The sequence below is a fragment of the Hesperophylax consimilis genome, chromosome 1, assembly GCF_061612785.1.
Source record: "Hesperophylax consimilis isolate HC1 chromosome 1, BYU_Hcon_1.0, whole genome shotgun sequence".
NCBI classification, from domain to species: Eukaryota; Metazoa; Arthropoda; class Insecta; order Trichoptera; family Limnephilidae; genus Hesperophylax; species Hesperophylax consimilis.
Genome location: NC_142836.1, coordinates 22,138,594 through 22,156,850, shown reverse-complemented (window position 1 = coordinate 22,156,850; position 18,257 = coordinate 22,138,594). Strand labels below are relative to the sequence as shown.

The following is an 18,257-nucleotide window of genomic DNA, read 5'->3' as shown; positions in this document are numbered from 1 at the left end:
AATGAAATGCATAATAATTAGACCCCAAAATACTTAATTATTCAGGGAAATAAACCCCTGAGTCATCAGTTGGAAATACCAACGACATTAAGTGAAATTAACAATGCAATAATCCTATTATTGCATTGTTTAAAATTTCACTTAATTATTAGCATTAGCAAATAATATTGGGATTAGCAAATAATAATTTACGACAATTTACTCGGAAATCAATAAAGCCAGAATAATAAAAAAAGAAAGTTATCACTTACGTCGTCTGTAAGTGGCTTTACCAAAGTTTGATAATGCCGTCAGAAGGTGAAACAGCTGTCACGCGTAATAATAATTACAACTAGCAGAACTTGTTTATAAACACACTGTTTTTATAAATTTTTTAATAAGACTGTTAAAATAAAAAAAATCTCTAAATTGAAATGGAGTTCTACAAACTAAACTTAAAATCAAATAAATTTATTGCGAAGGTTCAAAGTACTGTACTGTAATATTATATTAAATAATTTTTACGTGTTTAATTATTGTTTAAAGTCAGATTAAAGCGATTAAAAAACCCACCTGGCAATTCTTATTCGAGTTTCGTTGTTTTTACGTATTGGCGCGCTTACAAGCATCAGTCGTCTCATTTTTAACCATTAATATTTAGTGTGTAGGAAAGAGAGAAGACGCTTTTCGACACACTTGTCGAAAAACTTGTTGAATGCCGACGGGCATACTCTTCTACAGATTTTATTAAATATTGATATGTAGGTAATATTGATGTGTAAATGAATGACATTGTGAGAATTTTACCAATAAATAATAAATGAAAATGCGGACATGTAGTTTATGTTAATTTTTTTATTGGAGCATTTGTTCGAAGTGACTACCATTATTTTCGATGCAAGCGTGTAGTCTTGTTATATTTTGATTATTTAAGTTTGCAGGATTTGCTTTAATTTCTGCAGCGGCTTCCATCACTCGTTCGAGCAGTTGCTCTCTTGAGGCTATTGGCTTAGCATACACTTTTTCCTTGAGAGCCCCCCACAGGTAGTAATCCAGGGGGGTCAGGTCGGGTGATCTTGGTGGCCAAGCAATGGCCGGACTTCCACGGCCTATCCAACGACCAGGAAACTCGACATCCAAGTAGTTCCGCACGGCAATCGAATAGTGTGGTGGGGCTCCATCGTGCTGGAACCACATTCTCCGTAGTAATTCGAGGTTCACATCTTCCAGAATCTCGCCCAGTTGCACTTGTAAGAACTCCAAATACATCGGTCCATTTAGTCTGGGAGGCAACTCGATTGGACCGAGTATTTGATTTCCCAGGATTCCTGCCCACATGTTGATGGAAAATCTGTCCTGGCTCGACGACTCCCGAACAAGCTTGGGGTTTTGTTCAGCCCAATGGTGCAAGTTGTGCACATTTAGCACTCCTGTTTTAGTGAACTGTGCTTCGTCGGTAAACAATATGTTTTTCATGAAGTCTGCATCTCTTATGACATTATGCAGCATTCTTCTGCAGTACACGACTCTGGAAAAGTGGTCATTCTCCATGAGGCCTTGGCAGCGCCTATAGTGAAAAGGTTTGAGCCCGTGCTTCTTCAGAACTCTCCATACCGCCATGTGTTCCCTGTGTCCTATCATCAGAGCGACCCGACGCACGGACAGCGTGGGGTCTTCGGTAATTAAGTTCAGGATTCTCTCCTCAACTGCCACAGGAACGATGTTGTGTCCTCCGCCGGCGCCTTCAATCCGTCCGATGCCACAGTCACGCAATTGTTGATACATCTGAAACAAAACAACAAATAACAACTGCTTTTATTATTCAGCTCAGTAATAATGTCAAATAAACAATCGCGGGCTTTTTCACTCATTTTATTTTTAAAGAACACTTATTTTAGGCACATATCAGAAAACTTACGTTTTCTCTTCATTTATTTCATTTTTTTATAGTAAAATGTATAACAAAGTGTTTTAAATTATAATTTTCTTAACTAGGTACGGTTGATATCTTGGATTCACAGGGGTGAAATTGAATTCAAGTAATTTAAATAATCCCATGGTGAGAAAGGGAGTGAATTCAATTGCAGTGAATGATGCATTTATTAGAGATTAAAATTAATTAACTTTTTAAAACGCCGTTTAGTGACCACTGAACACAAATCACCTAAAGTACAATTTACATTTTTAAAGTTGGTGGCCCCTTGTTATGTTTTTAATGTTCCCAGTTTAAATTTCAAAAGCGCTTTTTGGCATTATCAATGAATGTAAATAGTTTCAATAAACAATTGATAGGGTACAAACCTGGACAAAGGTAGCATGGTGTGGGACGCGTCTTCCAGGAAACCTCATGCGATACTCCCTTACGGCTGCTCGTGAATTTCCATTGCAAAATCCATAAACAAAAACAATATCTGCTTGCTCGGCAGGTGGATAATTGAGGGGCATATTTCAACAGTAAAAACTTAGATAACAAAACAAAAACGAAACTAGAAACTTGATGACATGCGAACTCCCAAAACAGCACTGACCACTGATACGAGACGGGGTGGCGGGAACCACACGGGACTTGAGACAGAATATGTGTGAAAGAGATGACAGTAGCGCGGCGTTGCCAATTATTTTACCCCTATACTGTGGGCAGTAGCGGAGTGTGGAAATTTTATTTATTTTTTGTTTTTAAAAGAAAAAAAATGTTACCGGACAGCAAAGTGTACATAACATTTTTTACTCCAAATGTGCTAAGGAATAGCTGGTTAAAGTTTGTCGGGTTAGTGCCGATACACCCTGTATACAACGCGTCCGGGGGTAAATATATAAAAGGTGTAAATAATACAAATAAAAAAGATAAATAACTTTTTTCGAAATTCCAAGGTTTTAAGATAGTTTTCAGGTTTAAAAGTAGAATTGTTTGTATGGATAAATAAATATTGTTGAATTGAAAATAAGGGTAAAAAACAATGGAATTTGGGAAAAAAATTTTAACTTAAAAAAATATATAAGATGTATAATTATGCTTAATTATGTACCCACCATAGACATATGAATATTAGTAGACCTGCCCTAAGTGATTAAAAGCGTATTATCCCCACTCCCCATACCGGTTCCTTTGGAGCCTTCTGTACTAGCGTATGGCCTCAAGTGAAATTTGAAAACGTGACGTCATCATTCTTGTGCGAACTATGGTCGAGACATCATCGGTTCATTTTACGAAATAACACGGCAAAATGTTGACTTGTACTATGAAAACTTGTAAAAATAGATATGAAAAAGAGAATAAACCCAATTGTCGTATTACATTCCATATATAAGCATTATTTTACTTTATTTTAAGCATATTCACATCGTATAATATGGATCAGTTGTAGAAACATAATATACTATCACATCGAGAAACGTCTGGACGCGAAACACAAAGCTGGTTGGTTGCTGGGAAGTAAATTATGAACATTTATAAAAGTGTCTTACCTAAATACTTAAACGAAATATTCGACTCTGAAAATAGAACCGAATTTTTTTGCCGAATTTGGACTTCGCAAATTTGTTCATAACGTGGCGAGTAATTTGCGCTCCCATGTAAAAATGTCTATTCATTCAAAAACAGATTTTACTTTTAAGAAGTAAATGGTGATATTATAATGCGAGATGCCTATTTACTGTCAGATTGATTTATTGACGAATCACAGTCAGCTTCACTCCCTTCGTTCTTCAACAGTTGATTTTACCCCTCGCCATTATCTTCTCGTCTATTAATTCCTACGTCTGTGGTACCCACATAATTAAGCAGAGCTTGTGTGTATGGGAGGGGGGGGGTAAGTTATTAAAATATTATCGTTATTTGTTTGTTTATATGTATTCAGTGTAAGATACAATTTAAAGCCTTCTATTCATATTTCTGGAACTTTATGGTAATGAATTTTAAAAAAATTAACTCCGAGATATTTATAATTGAATTGCGTAATTTGTGTTTTTTACATTTTGGAGTAGGTATAATTGTATTTGTCTAATATTTTGATTAATTTTAAATGATGCAGTTTTATTTAGAATATTATCTTTATAAATTTTGTAATTTCGCATGGTAGAAGTATAATGCATTTAGTTTTTACTTTAAATTCTTTAAACAGAAGATCTGATGTATACGTAAACTGTGGTGTTTATTTTTGTAATAAACTTGTAGGTTTATAATTTCAATGTTATATTAAGTTCATTTTTTTATTATTTACTATACTTATTGTAAAGCTGTACGACTCGACGCGAATTTCCCATTGCGATGAGCGCCTTGTATTTTACTGTAACACACATTTTTTTAAAGAAATAAATATGTGGTTTAAATAGATTCGTTTACGAACAGAGATAAATATTATAATATAATCAAGTTACATTATAAAAAAAGCATGTACAATGTGGCCTTAGAACGGGTACATTTAGCTACAGGTAAGCACACATTTTTTTGTTAACTGTAATAAAAACAAAAAAATAAACCTGCCTGCAGCCTAGGCCTTAGGGGTCGAAAGATTTTTTGTTGGCAACATCCGTTTTCTTTCAGTACAGAATATACTTACATGTGAACATACAATATGCATACATGTGAACCCAGAGGTTCACAGGGGCTTTTACCGTGTTTTGCGATATTATTTGTATACCTAGATTATCTTCAATCTCTCACAGCTCTTTTAATTCAAGCTCACATTTCCCAAATGGGGTTGCCATAATTTTTACATGCGTTAAGGGGAAGCTAAGACCTAAATCACTATTTCGATTAATTATAATAGCAATTGGTTTACATTACGAATATTAAAAAATATTTTTTTTTGTAAATTGGAGCTTATCCTATTGTTTCCATTGACTAGAATTAAAATAAAATTGTTAAATACTTTATAGAAAATATAAGCGTACAATACAATAAAAAAATCATTAGAAATGTATGAACGCATATAAAAAACAACTTAAAAGAAATATATTATGGCTAAGATTATCTGTGACATTAACCATTGATTAACTTTTTAAAAACTTTTTTAAAATAATTTAAATTTTTTAAAAACACTTTTCAGCTTGAAATCGAGTATTTCTTGATTGCATTTGCCAAGCGATTTTTATGCCTGTTGCCTATATTCGTGGCGATATAAGGCACATTAAGAATTTACACTTTTTTGGCTAGTGGCTTCCTCTTACGGGCTGTTTGGATTCTTGTGCAGAAATCACATATTATTAGTACCTATTTCCGAAACAACTTGAAAACAGCCATAAGTCATAACCTTAAAAATATGAAATAAGTTAACAAGCAACTATTTTATTTTATAGGCAATTTGGCAAAACGATATAAAATATAATAAAATAAATAATCACCTTTCTTAATACGATAGTTAACGACACATAACTTATATTAATGAATAAATAAATAAATTAAACATTAGTATAATTCTGCAATAATGCGTCGATGTTGTTTGGAGCACGACTAATGCACAAATTAGTGACAGACATTGCAAGACCAAGCGAATTCCTCGCCGTTCATTGAATCTGAGAAAACAGCTTAGTAACAAGATAATTAATGGGATCATTTTCATTAACGATTTTTTAAACTAAAGATGTATAGAAACGGCTCAACACGTTTATGCATTTATAGTAGATATCAATGCCCATCGGATCAAAGTATAAACTTTAAATTTACAGCATGCGAATCGGGTATATATAAAACTATTAAAAAATATAGTATTTATGAAATCGTGCGTATTTTATTAAAGACTGCCAGGAAAGTATGAACGATCTCAAATAACCCATCTAAAAGAGGAGATGTAAAATATAAGGATGAGTCTGGTGATCATTAGAGAATACATAAGTATTTAGAGTAAATCAAATAGTATCGTGATTAATTTTTGGGTTATTGTGCCGCGTTTCGTTTCCTTCTTCTTTAGCCAACGTTTCGGACAGCCAGCGTTACAGTAGTTTCCATCTTGTGGTCAAGTGTGCGTTTATGTATGTAGAAGAGACACTGCGTTGCAAGCGTTAATTCTCATACTGTGGCTTTCTGCGTTTAGTTTTGGTGTATACGGAGAAAAATTAGTACTGCTGATTTATTAAAAACGTGATAACACGCTTTTTCCCAACAAAATATCTGTAAATTCAGAATACATAGGAACACGTGTTCTTGCAGCTGCGCTTATCCTAGTAAATATAACGTCGGTTTCGACATCCTCGTAACACATTCGTGTTTCACTAATAGTTTTTTTAAGTAAATTTGTCAATTCATTTGTTACAGACCCGTTTTCAAAAGGAATACGAATAATTTAACTTTCAATAAATTAGCAATTATCAGCAACGTTTTTCGGTGTAGCCGATTAATACCGGATACCAAAAACTGCAAATCTGTCCTGATAATGGACACGGTAACGCTGTCCGAAATGTTGGCTACAGAAGGATTAAGCACAACACAATAACAACCGAAAAAGCAATCGCGATAAAATATTATGGTAATAATTTGAATCGTAATATTTTGTCATGAACTTGAGATATGCAGGAGTAAGACAACTAACTCGGAGCTTGAACCTTTGCACCCGCAGAACATGTTTAATTAACTGAGAAATGACATTGGAAAAATTTAATACATAATATAATTATTAAAATACCACGGAAAACAATAAATATCGCACAGGGGATTCCCAATATTCCGAAACCTGCATAATAACAAGCAGATATTATTAAAATTCCAGAGTATATTGCAATCAGATGGTGATCACTCGCATATTTTTGACATTAAAACGTAGTCGATACATCCTGGAGGTAGAAGTACTTCTAATAAAGTATCATAATGTAGACAAAAAAAACACATACTAAAATGATTTTTTGGCGTCTACATTTAAAGCACGTCGTATTTATATTTGGGATTATTTTGCTCTTTTAAATCTCATATCTGTATTAAGGCGATGCCATACGTCGTGTAATATTTTGAATCGAGCCGCCATCAATAAAACTCCTAACGTAGATGACGATAAGGCTTAAATTCCTGCTTAACACCATCCAGCTGTTTTGATTTAGGCAAGAAAAAAACATGGCCCAAAATTACTTTTTATTTTGTTTTGTGGATGTTCAGGCATAAATATTTAAATGTTTTCCGATCATTTTATAAATAACTTAATTTGCCACATTACACAATAAAACCATAACCGAAAATGAGTTCGTAAGTAGGAAATTTTGAACTTTAAAGCAGTTTTCATAGGCCTTATAAATTATTTTTTCTGGGCTTATAAAAAGATTTATGTAAAAAAATACTCGATTATTTTGAAGGCCAAGATGTATTATACTCGCGGTATTTATTTAAAGCATCTGTAACTTTTCTAAGCGACCAAATTTTCAAACCAAAAACACATGATTTTGCATTACTACGTAGTTCATCGCCTTAAGCTAATCCCAGCCAATTTATTACCGTATAATTTAGTAAACATGTAGGATGACCATGATATACATTGATAGTCGAATGTAAAAAAACAAAATATATTTTTGTTTTTAAAAGTAACAGAGATAAGAAAAAAAAGAATTACATTATAAAAGGACAAAGATGAAAAAAAAATGTTGGCAATCCTCGGCTAGCATAAATAATTTAACATTATTTTTAAAAGTACACAAGGAATTTGACGACTTAATGTGTTCTGGAAGGCTATTAAACAGAATTGGAGCCTGATACTGAGCCTGATATTACTAATGGCATCGCCTTAAATTTGAAAACCAACTCTCTTTGGAATGTAGGTACTATTTATAATATTTCGTGTTTAAGGCGCACCATGCCTTATCGCCTATAATACTATATTCATTTTTTTTTAGAAGTAATAAACATATTTTTTTATTACTAAATTTTAAAGAAAAAAACTTTATACATAGGTAATGTATGTGTATTATGCATTAAGTAAATAATAAACGAGTATTATTTTTAAAGTGCTTATTAACAATACGGTTATTAAATTTGATTAGTATCGAAGCGGAAAATTCTAGAAAAACCGGCGTGTCCAAAAGATTATCTCAAAAAGCGTATAAAGCCATAAATTAGAATTTACGCTGATAAGCGATGGATTTTGGATTGTTAAAGTCAAGAAACAGCATCATCAATTAATAAAACTTTAATAAAACCTTAACTGCCCACTTAATTTTTTAACGGTTTTGGTGAAAATATGACGATCTATCGTGTTCTTGAAAATTATGAAATAAATAATACAAAACAAGGATATAAATAGTTGTTGTTTTTTTTCAATACTAATGTAAAAAGTTATCAACGATAACGATACAAAATTGTTTTTGTTTTTTTTAAATACTAATCAAATAAGTTAACGATACAAAATTATTGTTGTTTTTTTAAATACTAATCAAATAAATTATCCAAGTTAACGATACAAATATATTGTTATCTTTTAAAATACTAATCAAACCAAGTTAACGATACAAAATTGTTGTTTTTTAAAGACTAATCAAATAAGTTATCCAAGATAACAATACAAAATTGTTGTTATTTTTTAAAAAACTAATCAAATAAGTTGTCCAAGATAACGATACAAAATTATTGTTGTTTTTTAAAGACTCGTCAAATAAGTTATCCAAGATAATAATACAATTTATATTTTATTTTTTAAAATACTAATCAAATAAATTATCCAAGTTAACGATACAAAATTGTTGTTGTTTTTTAAATACTAATCAAGTAAGCTATCCGAAGATAACAATACAAAATTGCTGTTGCTTTTTAAATGCATTAAAAATAAACTTCTATGGGTATCGATTAAAAATTGTTATGTAAATATCAATTTAACAAAGCATTAACGCAATGACATTCATATTATTATTCATGAAATATTTGATCATATATTGTAACAAATAAACAAAAATGTACTTATATAATAAATAAATATATGTAAATAATATTTTATTGGTTCTGAAAAAATGAGTGATAATTTAAACACAATATATTCGTTTAACCATCGCAAATATGGCGAATTAAGAGTTGATTAAAAAATTTAAAACAATTATATGTGAAAAATAACTATTAAGATACCTATGCATATTGTGTATTTACATTTTTTAAATGCAGTTTAATAATTTGAAAATGTTTTTAAATAAATAAAGATTACATTGGTATGTCTTTTTTATATTTATTTTATTTATACATTAGATTTTTTTTATAAAATATGATTTGGTAATATGAGCTTTACTGGGTGCTTTACCCGTGCTGAGGTATGACTGTGTTAAACATAAATAATTAAACTCACCTAAATTCGAAAAGCACGTGAAAATCAAACACAGGTAAAAAAAAGAGGCGCCAAAACTCACCGAGTGTAAGTAAAATATTTCACAAAACTTTCACGTTTAAAAAAAGAACTGTCGTTTATTTATTTAAATGAAATCGTCGCGCTCGTAAATAATCAGGATACAAATCGAAAGATAAATATGTGGAAATGCAAAGCTTAGTGTGACTCAAAACGCGGGCGTTCTAGGCGAGTCACCCGGTATACTGACAAGCTCGCGGCTCGAAATGCTTTATAAAACCACCTGTTCATTCAAAACAAGAATCGGCCAGGGGCAACTGAACTTTGACTCTCGCCGCAGACCACAGACCCTCGCGTATTGTGTTCGCGTTGCTTGGCCGCCGCGCGTCCCGCAGAGTGCGGATATCCGGAAAACGAAAAATATGGGTTAAAAACTGAATTTTAATTTTCGCGTGCTCTATATTTGAAATATGTCGATTCGTTGGAGCGCAGTAGTAGACGGTCGACGCGCGCACCACGAGACGGTCGCAGGCAGATTTGGTTGCGTTGGTTGGTGAGGCCTCTACCGGTACGGCGAGGGCTGCCAAATGGCGCCAGCGAGCGAAAAGAACAATACTGATTGCAGGTAGCCACCGCCGGTGTAATACGGTGGTTGCGGCCCTTTCGGCGTGGCGATGCACGGTCCGGCGACCTGCTGACCGCATTCCTGGAGTACCTGCATCGCTCTCCTTGTCAGCTGGTGACGAGTGACGCGCACTTCTCACATCTTTCTCAACTTTCAGAGTTTACATTCAACGGGAGGGCGCTCCATAGACTTTCACCCTTCCCCGATGCTGATATCGTCATATAGACTGCAGTGCTCCGCAACCGGTGTGCCGTGAGCCGGACACAGGTGTGCCGCGGTCAAATTCAATATACATATTTGACATTTTACAATATTTCATTATGTATTTAATACACAATGACAAAATATTTTTCATAATATTGTCTATTTTTCATTGTCTGCCGATACTGTTAAAAGAGGTATTCACGATATATTAGAAACACTGATTAGAAAACTGTTATTGGCTGAAAAATTTGCGCTTCAGATCAACGAAACAACCGATATTAAAAATAAAGCACAGTTGATAGCTGTTGTAAGTTTCGTCGACGAGGACTTTATTAAAGAACATTATTTATTTTGTAAAGAGGTTCCAGAGCGAACTACCGGTGAAGAATTTTTTCAAGTAACCGATGATTTCTTCAAAATATATAATATTAAATGGAGCAATTGCATTGCTGTTTGCACGGATGGCGCTGCGGCAATGACGGGTAGTAAAAAGGATTTTGTCTCTTGTGTAAAACAAAAAAATCCAACGTTACAATTTACACACTGCTGCATACATCAAGAAGCATTGATGGTCAAAAATTTACCGGAGGAACTTTTGAACAAGATGAATGAATGCATTAAAATCGTAAACATAATTAAATCAAAAGCCCTAAACTCACGAATCTTTGGAATACTTTGTGCAGAAATGGGAGCCGAATATGAATCCTTATTGTTTTGTACTGAAATTCGTTGGCTATCCCGAGGCAATGTTTTGGCTAGATTGTTTGAGCTTCTTCACGAGGTGTGTGAGTTTCTTTTAAATCAAAATATGCCCAAACTATATCAGCACCTCGATGATAATTACTGGATAGCCAAACTTGCATACATGGCTGATATATTCGAGTATTTGAATGAACTTAATAACGAACTTTGGCAGAAAGAGTTACAAAAAGGATGTTTGGAAATGTACCAAAGGACCAACCATAGTACAATTGAAAAAAAGAACAATTTACTGTGGATCTGGCCCAACAACATTTAAGTTTGCTTCAGCAGAAATTTGATCAATATTTTTATTCAATTAATACGGAACAATACGATTGGATTCGAAATCCTTTTGCAACCAATGTAATAAATTCTATGGAAGCACTGCCTCTGCAAATTCGAGCGGAATTTACAGATTTAAATAATTACATGAGGTTAAAAATTCACTTCTCCGAAGATCCTTTAGATGTTTCCTGGATTAACGTTAAAAAAGAATATCCTCGCATTTCCGTCAAAGCATTCTTAACACTACTTCCATTTTCAACGCCATATTTATGTGAGCAAAGTTTTTCAACGCTTGTATTAATTAAAAATTAAAAAGGTCTTGACCAAGAACTTCGGGTTGCGCTGTCAAAAATCGAGCCGAATATAAAATTTTTGTGTTCATTGAAACAAGCGCAGGTTAATTTAACAATTAATCGCTCATTAATTTACTATTATTTTATTATAATTATTAATACTGCGTAAAAATAAATATGTTATAGTTATATGTATGTATGTATACTTTTCAAATAAAAAACAAGAAATTATTGTAAAATTTGTGTATCAATTTAATACCTATATATTTTAGCTTTTGGTGTGCCGCGGAATTCTAGGAAGAAATTTGGTGTGTCGTAGGTGAGAAAAGGTTGCGGAGCACTGATAGAGAACCGTTATCTTGTGTAACCTTGGAGTAAGTAAGATACCCCGAGTTTTACTTTGGAGTAATACTATAATATAAGAAGCCTTCAAAAATAGTTATCAATTTTTCAAAAGAAGCAAACACATTGTGACTTGACATTTTAAATAAATGAAACGAAAATACTAATTGGTTATTTTGGCGTTTTTCTGATAAAAACTCATTTTTTCATACTGAAGAATAAATAAATACACCGCGAGTCAATCAAGGCACATAATAATAATATTAAAATTTATGAAAGGTTTTATATTGAAAACCAATAATAAGTTATTATAAAGAACAAAAGGTTTCTTACCGACATGCTAATTAATGAAAGGTTTTATATTGAAAATCAGTAATAAGTTATTATAAAGAACAAAAGGTTTCTTACCGACATGTTAATGAAAGGTTTTATGTTGAAAACCAGTAATAAGTTATAAACAAAAGGTTTCTTACTGACATGCTAACGAAAGGTTTTATATAGAAAACCAGTAATAAGTTATTATAAAAAACAAAAGGTTTCTTACCGATATCCTAATGAAAGGTTTTATATTGAAAACCAGTAATAAGTTATTATGAAAAACAAAAGGTTTCTTAGATGAAAATTTACATAAAATGCATTCAATGTATTTTATTTCCTTAACATAATAATAAACTTCTACAATAGCAAAGATTAATTGATTACAAAATACCGACATACCTTCTACTCATCGCTGAACGGGGATGAGAAACATTTATAATTATATATTTTATTAATTCTTGACAGGCCAAGATGCCAAACAAAACGTCTCTAACCGTGTAGGTCTTCCGACCACCCCATGATTCTTATGGGCTTTTAAACTATAGAAATCCCAATTATTCAGTCAATTATTAATGGTAACTTATGTATTTGCGCAGAAATACTAAAATTATATGTATTTATTATCAAGTACTCAGCTACTACTCCCCCACCTGGCTACGGTATAGTTAAAACGCGAACAAATTTTTGTTAAAAATCGGGTATCTACTTCGTGTACAGAATAAGATCAGCAACAGAGTACCCTACTATTAAGACAGGTTTTTGCCTTATTCACGTTTGGGTGAAAGCTACTTGCTGTTCAGATGCTAAGAAAATGGCAACTTTTGTAAACAGTCTGTATGGGGTTTGGTTAAAATTTGGTTTCAGAGAATATATGGTCACCTGACATGCCTTAGCTTCGGTAACTGACTTCCTAAAACCGAATGAAGAAAAATGAGGAAAAATTTCTGGGTATTTTACGGGAAATCGCACCTAGCAAACCTCAAGTAAGAAAAAAAAACAAACATAGCCCGTCGTCCCACGGGTCGGTAAGTAATCGACATAAACCAAAACCTCCTAGACCACAAGGCAGGGAAACTGAATGAAATCAGCCTCCTAACTTGCATGAGAATCTCCAAAAAAATATTTATGTATTTTAAGTAATTTATTTTATTGTAATGCATTTTTAAAATTTATTTATGTTTTTAAATTGACTAAAATATTTTATTATTATTTCTTATAAGTTCACACATAATTTTATAATAAATTTAGTATATATTTTGGCCCGCAAAAGGAACGGTTGTTCTGAAACCGTTAAAATAAAAATTAAATTAAAATATGGTAGTTTAAAAAAGTAATTATTAATGAACGTTTAGATTAGTAGTCCTTTCTCAGCAGGGCGATACTAAGAATGGGTTGTTTCACAAAATTCATCAAATTTCAAAGTTAATTTTCGAGTTCTGTTATTATTTCACTTCTGAGAAGCAACTGGCCCATACTGATATAATAACAGAACTTGAAAATTAACTTTGAAATTGAATGAATTGTTAAAATGCTTTGAAACAACCCATCCTAAGAGAGATACAAACTCTAGAACGAAATGCAAATGAATATTATATATTTATGAGAAGTAGTTCATCATTTAAATATTGGATTAGCCAGAACAAAACATCTATTAAATCAATGGACATCATACTATGTTTTTGTCGGCAGTGAAAAAATATCAAGCTCAGTAAATGGTTAGGTTGACATCATGCGCTGAACAATCTTATTCTACTTGCTAACCACACGTGGCTGCTAGCTCAACTGACTATATTTGCCGCCAGAAAACCATCACATTATGCGGATCGTTCAAATGACAGGTTTTAAATATTGTTTGTTTAAAACAACAAAAAAATCAGATGAACGTAATTAATATAATTTTATTTTTTGTTTTTCACAGATTCGCCGAGCAGTCAACATCGGCGTAAAATGTGTATTTTTATGCATACACAATTGGACATAAATTTATATTAATGGTTAGCGTGAATGGAAATATAAAAAGGACAACATAATCTACAGTGCGAGAAAAATGAGCTTCAAAAGAAGTGATATCAATAATTCTAGAGACAAATATAACCATGTTAAACATTGTAGCATTGCGGTAAAAATAGTATAGCATTACGGAAAAAATATTGTAGCATTACGGAAAAAATATTGAGATTCTAAATTGCTATGCTTCGAGAAGTTCTTAAGCACTGAAAAAAAATGAATAGTGAGTGTATTTGTTAAACAATGACAAACCTTCCTTTTACACCAAATTTTCCTCATTAGAGAAATGAATAAATTATTTAAATAGCATCTAATGTCGAAATTCTAAGTAAAATGACAAAGGCGGCATTGGACTTGGCGATTAAGGCTAAGGACTCACGGAGCGATTTTTACCCGCGTCCGCTGCGGTGGCGGAATGGAGTTTTATTTTCAAAACTCACGAGACCGCTCTTTTTTGCGGTGACGCAGCCGCCGCGGTCGCGGTTATCGCCCGCAATCTTGGCGGTTGATTATCGCAAGACGGGCGGTTGCAAGACTGAGTTCCACTAACTCGCCCGCCAACCGATCGCAGAGCGCGCGAGGGCAACCCGCCGCGGCCGCGGGACCGCGGCCGCGCCGCCGGTACAAGATGACCGCGGGTGCAGCGGGCCCCGCAAACAATCGCACACGCCGCGGGCGTAAAACGCGTCGTGAAATGTGCTTTAATTTTTTACATACATATCTGCATTCTACAGAGGCTGCGGGCCCGCAACCGCGGCGGGCGCGGGTAAAAATCGCTCCGTGAGTCCTTAGCCTAAGAGATGTACTTAATGGTCAAACGGTTGAATGGCTCATTTCCCAATGGACCACGAGGAGGAAGGCCAATCGGAACTAACATATTAACAAGACGAGAGATGAGGCAAACCTCGATCCTGGCGTGAGTTTCTGCAAATGGCGAGAACGATAATAATTACATATCACTGCATTATTTCAATGTCAATATGCCATATCCGTTAGCTTTAGAGGCAGTTTTCTGTAGCATCACAAAGAGCCTGTAGTCTATGCACTAGACGAATATCTGGTCCCATGGTGACTTGCAATAGTGTATAATCGATATAAATTAACTTTGTATCAATGATTCTCATTACGTGTGTGATTTTGTAATTATGTAGGTTATTTAACCCTATCTCTATTCGGTCAGAATAGGCTTAATTTTATTGCTTCGCAATAAAATCCGAATAAATAGAATATTTTTGAATTTATTAGAAAACTAAAAACTGTTTTTGAAAGGTGATGAAATACTAACTAACTAACTAACTATCACGCCGTTTCCCCATAGGGGTAGGCAGAGAGGACGGACGGCCAAACAACTCGGTCTTGGCACACACTTATTGCCTCATTCACATTCATACATCGTCTCATACATACTCTTCTATTATTCTGACTCTTGACATGGCCTGACTCGAGTATCTGATTCACTTGATCGTGCCATGTCTTCCTCGGGCGTCTTCGACTTCTGCTACCATTCGCATTTGCATCATATATCCTCCTTACACTCCTATCTTCGCTCATTCGCTCTACATGCCCAAACCATCTAAGCGTCCCTTTCTTAATCTTACTCATTACGCTTACATCAGCCTTGCACTCTTTGCGGATCTCCACATTCCTCACACGATCAAACATGGTTTTACCACACATACGCCTCAGGGATCTCATTTCAACAGCATTCAATCTACTTTCATCCTTTCTTTGCCAGTGATGAAATACGCCTTTTTTAAATATAATATTTTTAAATGCAAACATAAAACAGTTTTAAACATGGCTTACTTGTAACTAAAATTACCGACAACAACAGAAAATAAAAACACAAATATTATATGTATTAGACATGTATAACAAACCTCACTTTTTGTGATTTCATATATTTTTTTTTTTTTTAAATTCGCGATTCTTCTGTGGCTAACTTCTAGATATGAATTTAAAGCGTGGTGTTTTCTCTCTAACACGGCATAGATCGTATATCTCACCATGATATTAAGGGAGACACAACGATTTCCATGAGACCGTATGACCTGTTCCCTATAGCGAAAAAATTAGCCTTTGCGCACAAGGAAAATAAATACAGCTCAGTGGAGGTTTTTTCCTAAGATTTTCGTGAACAAAATGTTTGAACTGCAAAGGATGTAAGTACACAGATGTTCAATTGGTTTATACGTCTATAATTACTGGTAGACAAAGTCCAAGAATCTATTACTTCGCATTTGAGTTGGCTTTTCTGGGGATAGTTATTGACATTTGGGTGACGTGATTGTGTGCAAAGTAAATACAGCCTATTGACAGCGGGCATCAGATGACGTATTTAGATGAGCTTATTGTGTACTTAACTCATTACTTATTCGAGATGTTCACTGTGTTTTTGAAGATGATGTTTTTTGTCGATCATTTTCAGAGTCATCAGAGAATCTCATGTCTTGTCTACGTCTACCTGCCGTGTTATACGGGTGCCCCTTGAAACTGACATCAAAAACCCAAGGCAATTCCAGCTCTTTTACTTGATTTTATTTTTAAAAAATCCTGATAATTTGTGGATAACCTATTACGTGTTATGGGTCACATAAAAATGACAAAATATGTGGGTTTAGAACAAAACTTATGACCTAAAAATATTATTCCTAGCTATATAAATCATGTAATATTATGGTATCCATCATTTTTAGGAAATGTCACTTCAAAGGCAATGCACAGAATGAGAAAATAAAAAAAATCACGACATAAATTTATCGTTATTCACCGATAACTGGATACATCAGTTTAATTTGCTATTTTAGCCGTAAATCCAAATCTAAATTTTGCATGAAACCGCCAGCCGCGCAGCCGTTCTTAAGAGGAAGCTACAAGCCAAAAATGTGGATATTCTTGGTATACCTACCTTATATTGTAGGTAATAAGCATTATCGCTTGACAAACGGAGTCTAGAAACGTTCGATTTCAAGCACAAAACTGGTTGTTATTTAGGCTAGCGCCACACTTGACGGAAATTCCGTCGCGTCACTTCCGCGGGAGTCAATCCGAGGGTCGGCGGCCCGCCACGGAGCGACCGATCGTCCGCGACGGAACGACCGATCTTCCGCGTAGTGTGCCCGCTATTTGTAATTTGTATGTAATTACATGTATTGGCGTTCCGTCGCGAAAGATCCGCGACGGAATTTCCGTCAAGTGTGGCGCTAGCCTTATTTTGTAAATAATTTTATAAGAAAGCAAAAATTTAATCAAATGAAATTGTCACAGATAATCTTGGCTTTTATACTGTATTTTTAAAGTTTCCTTTACGCGTTCACATTTCTATTGAAAGAATATTTTTTTAGTAGTTTACATTTATATTTTTTATTGAGTAATTTATTTTTTTATTTGTATTCTACTCAAGCGAAACGATAGGAAAACCTTCAATTTATCTAAAGCATATTTTTTGGTATTCATATTGTACACCAATTCGTTATAAAGATTAATCAAAATAGTGATTTAGCATTAAGCTTCGCCTTACTTAGGCATCGGCATAGCGCGGGCTGCGGTTTTTCTTTTCACGGACTTAATCTGTCGAATGAGATTTATCATATTTTGGAAATCGATGGCTACCATGCATTATATTTATGACATATATTATTTATAAAGATACCACCGATAAAATTCTAGATCGTTTACTAGATAAAACCAGTAGTATTATCATTCTACGCAAATCAGCTATTTGCTTAGAAGAAACCGTGGGGAGTTAGTTCATATTATGTTTACGTCGTAAGCGTAATTTGCAGCACTTATTACAGATATTTTCATGATGCAAATGTAAATGGTAGCAGAAGTTGGGGACGCCCGAGGAAGACATGGCACGACCTTCATCAGATACTTGAGTTGGGCCATGTCAAGAGTCAGAATAATAGAAGAGTATGTATGAGACGATGAATGAGGCAAGGAGTGTGTGCCAAAACCGAGTTGTTTGGCGGTCCGTCCTCTCTGCCTACCTCTACGGGGAAACGGCGTGATGGTTAGATAGTTAGTTCTTCACAGACAACAAACACCCGCAGTCGTTTCGGGAGATATATCTCCGAGATATATCTCCCAGCCGTTCTCGTACAAATCATGCTGTATTACGGATTCTATAATTTAAACCATGTTAGAAAAATAGAATACCACACTTTCATTTGTATCTATACTAAAAATTACCATAGACGATCCCGAAAAAAATGAAAT

General features: G+C 34.1%; 1 protein-coding gene across 3 annotated transcripts in view; it reads right to left on the bottom strand.

Annotated features, from left to right (window-relative positions):
- The window catches only part of LOC149426448 (very long chain fatty acid elongase 7-like), a 127,778-nt gene that overhangs the window by 66,730 nt on the left and 42,791 nt on the right, over nt 1-18,257 (bottom strand). The window contains exon 1 of one of the 3 annotated variants that reach the window (XM_089651690.1): nt 9,225-9,453. The exons of 1 other annotated variant lie outside the window; for it this stretch is intronic. The gene's annotated coding sequence lies outside the window, so the exon portion shown is untranslated. Of the gene's footprint in view, nt 1-9,224; nt 9,454-18,257 lie in introns of those variants that run through there. One more of the 3 variants, XM_089630878.1, reaches the window with a different exon arrangement.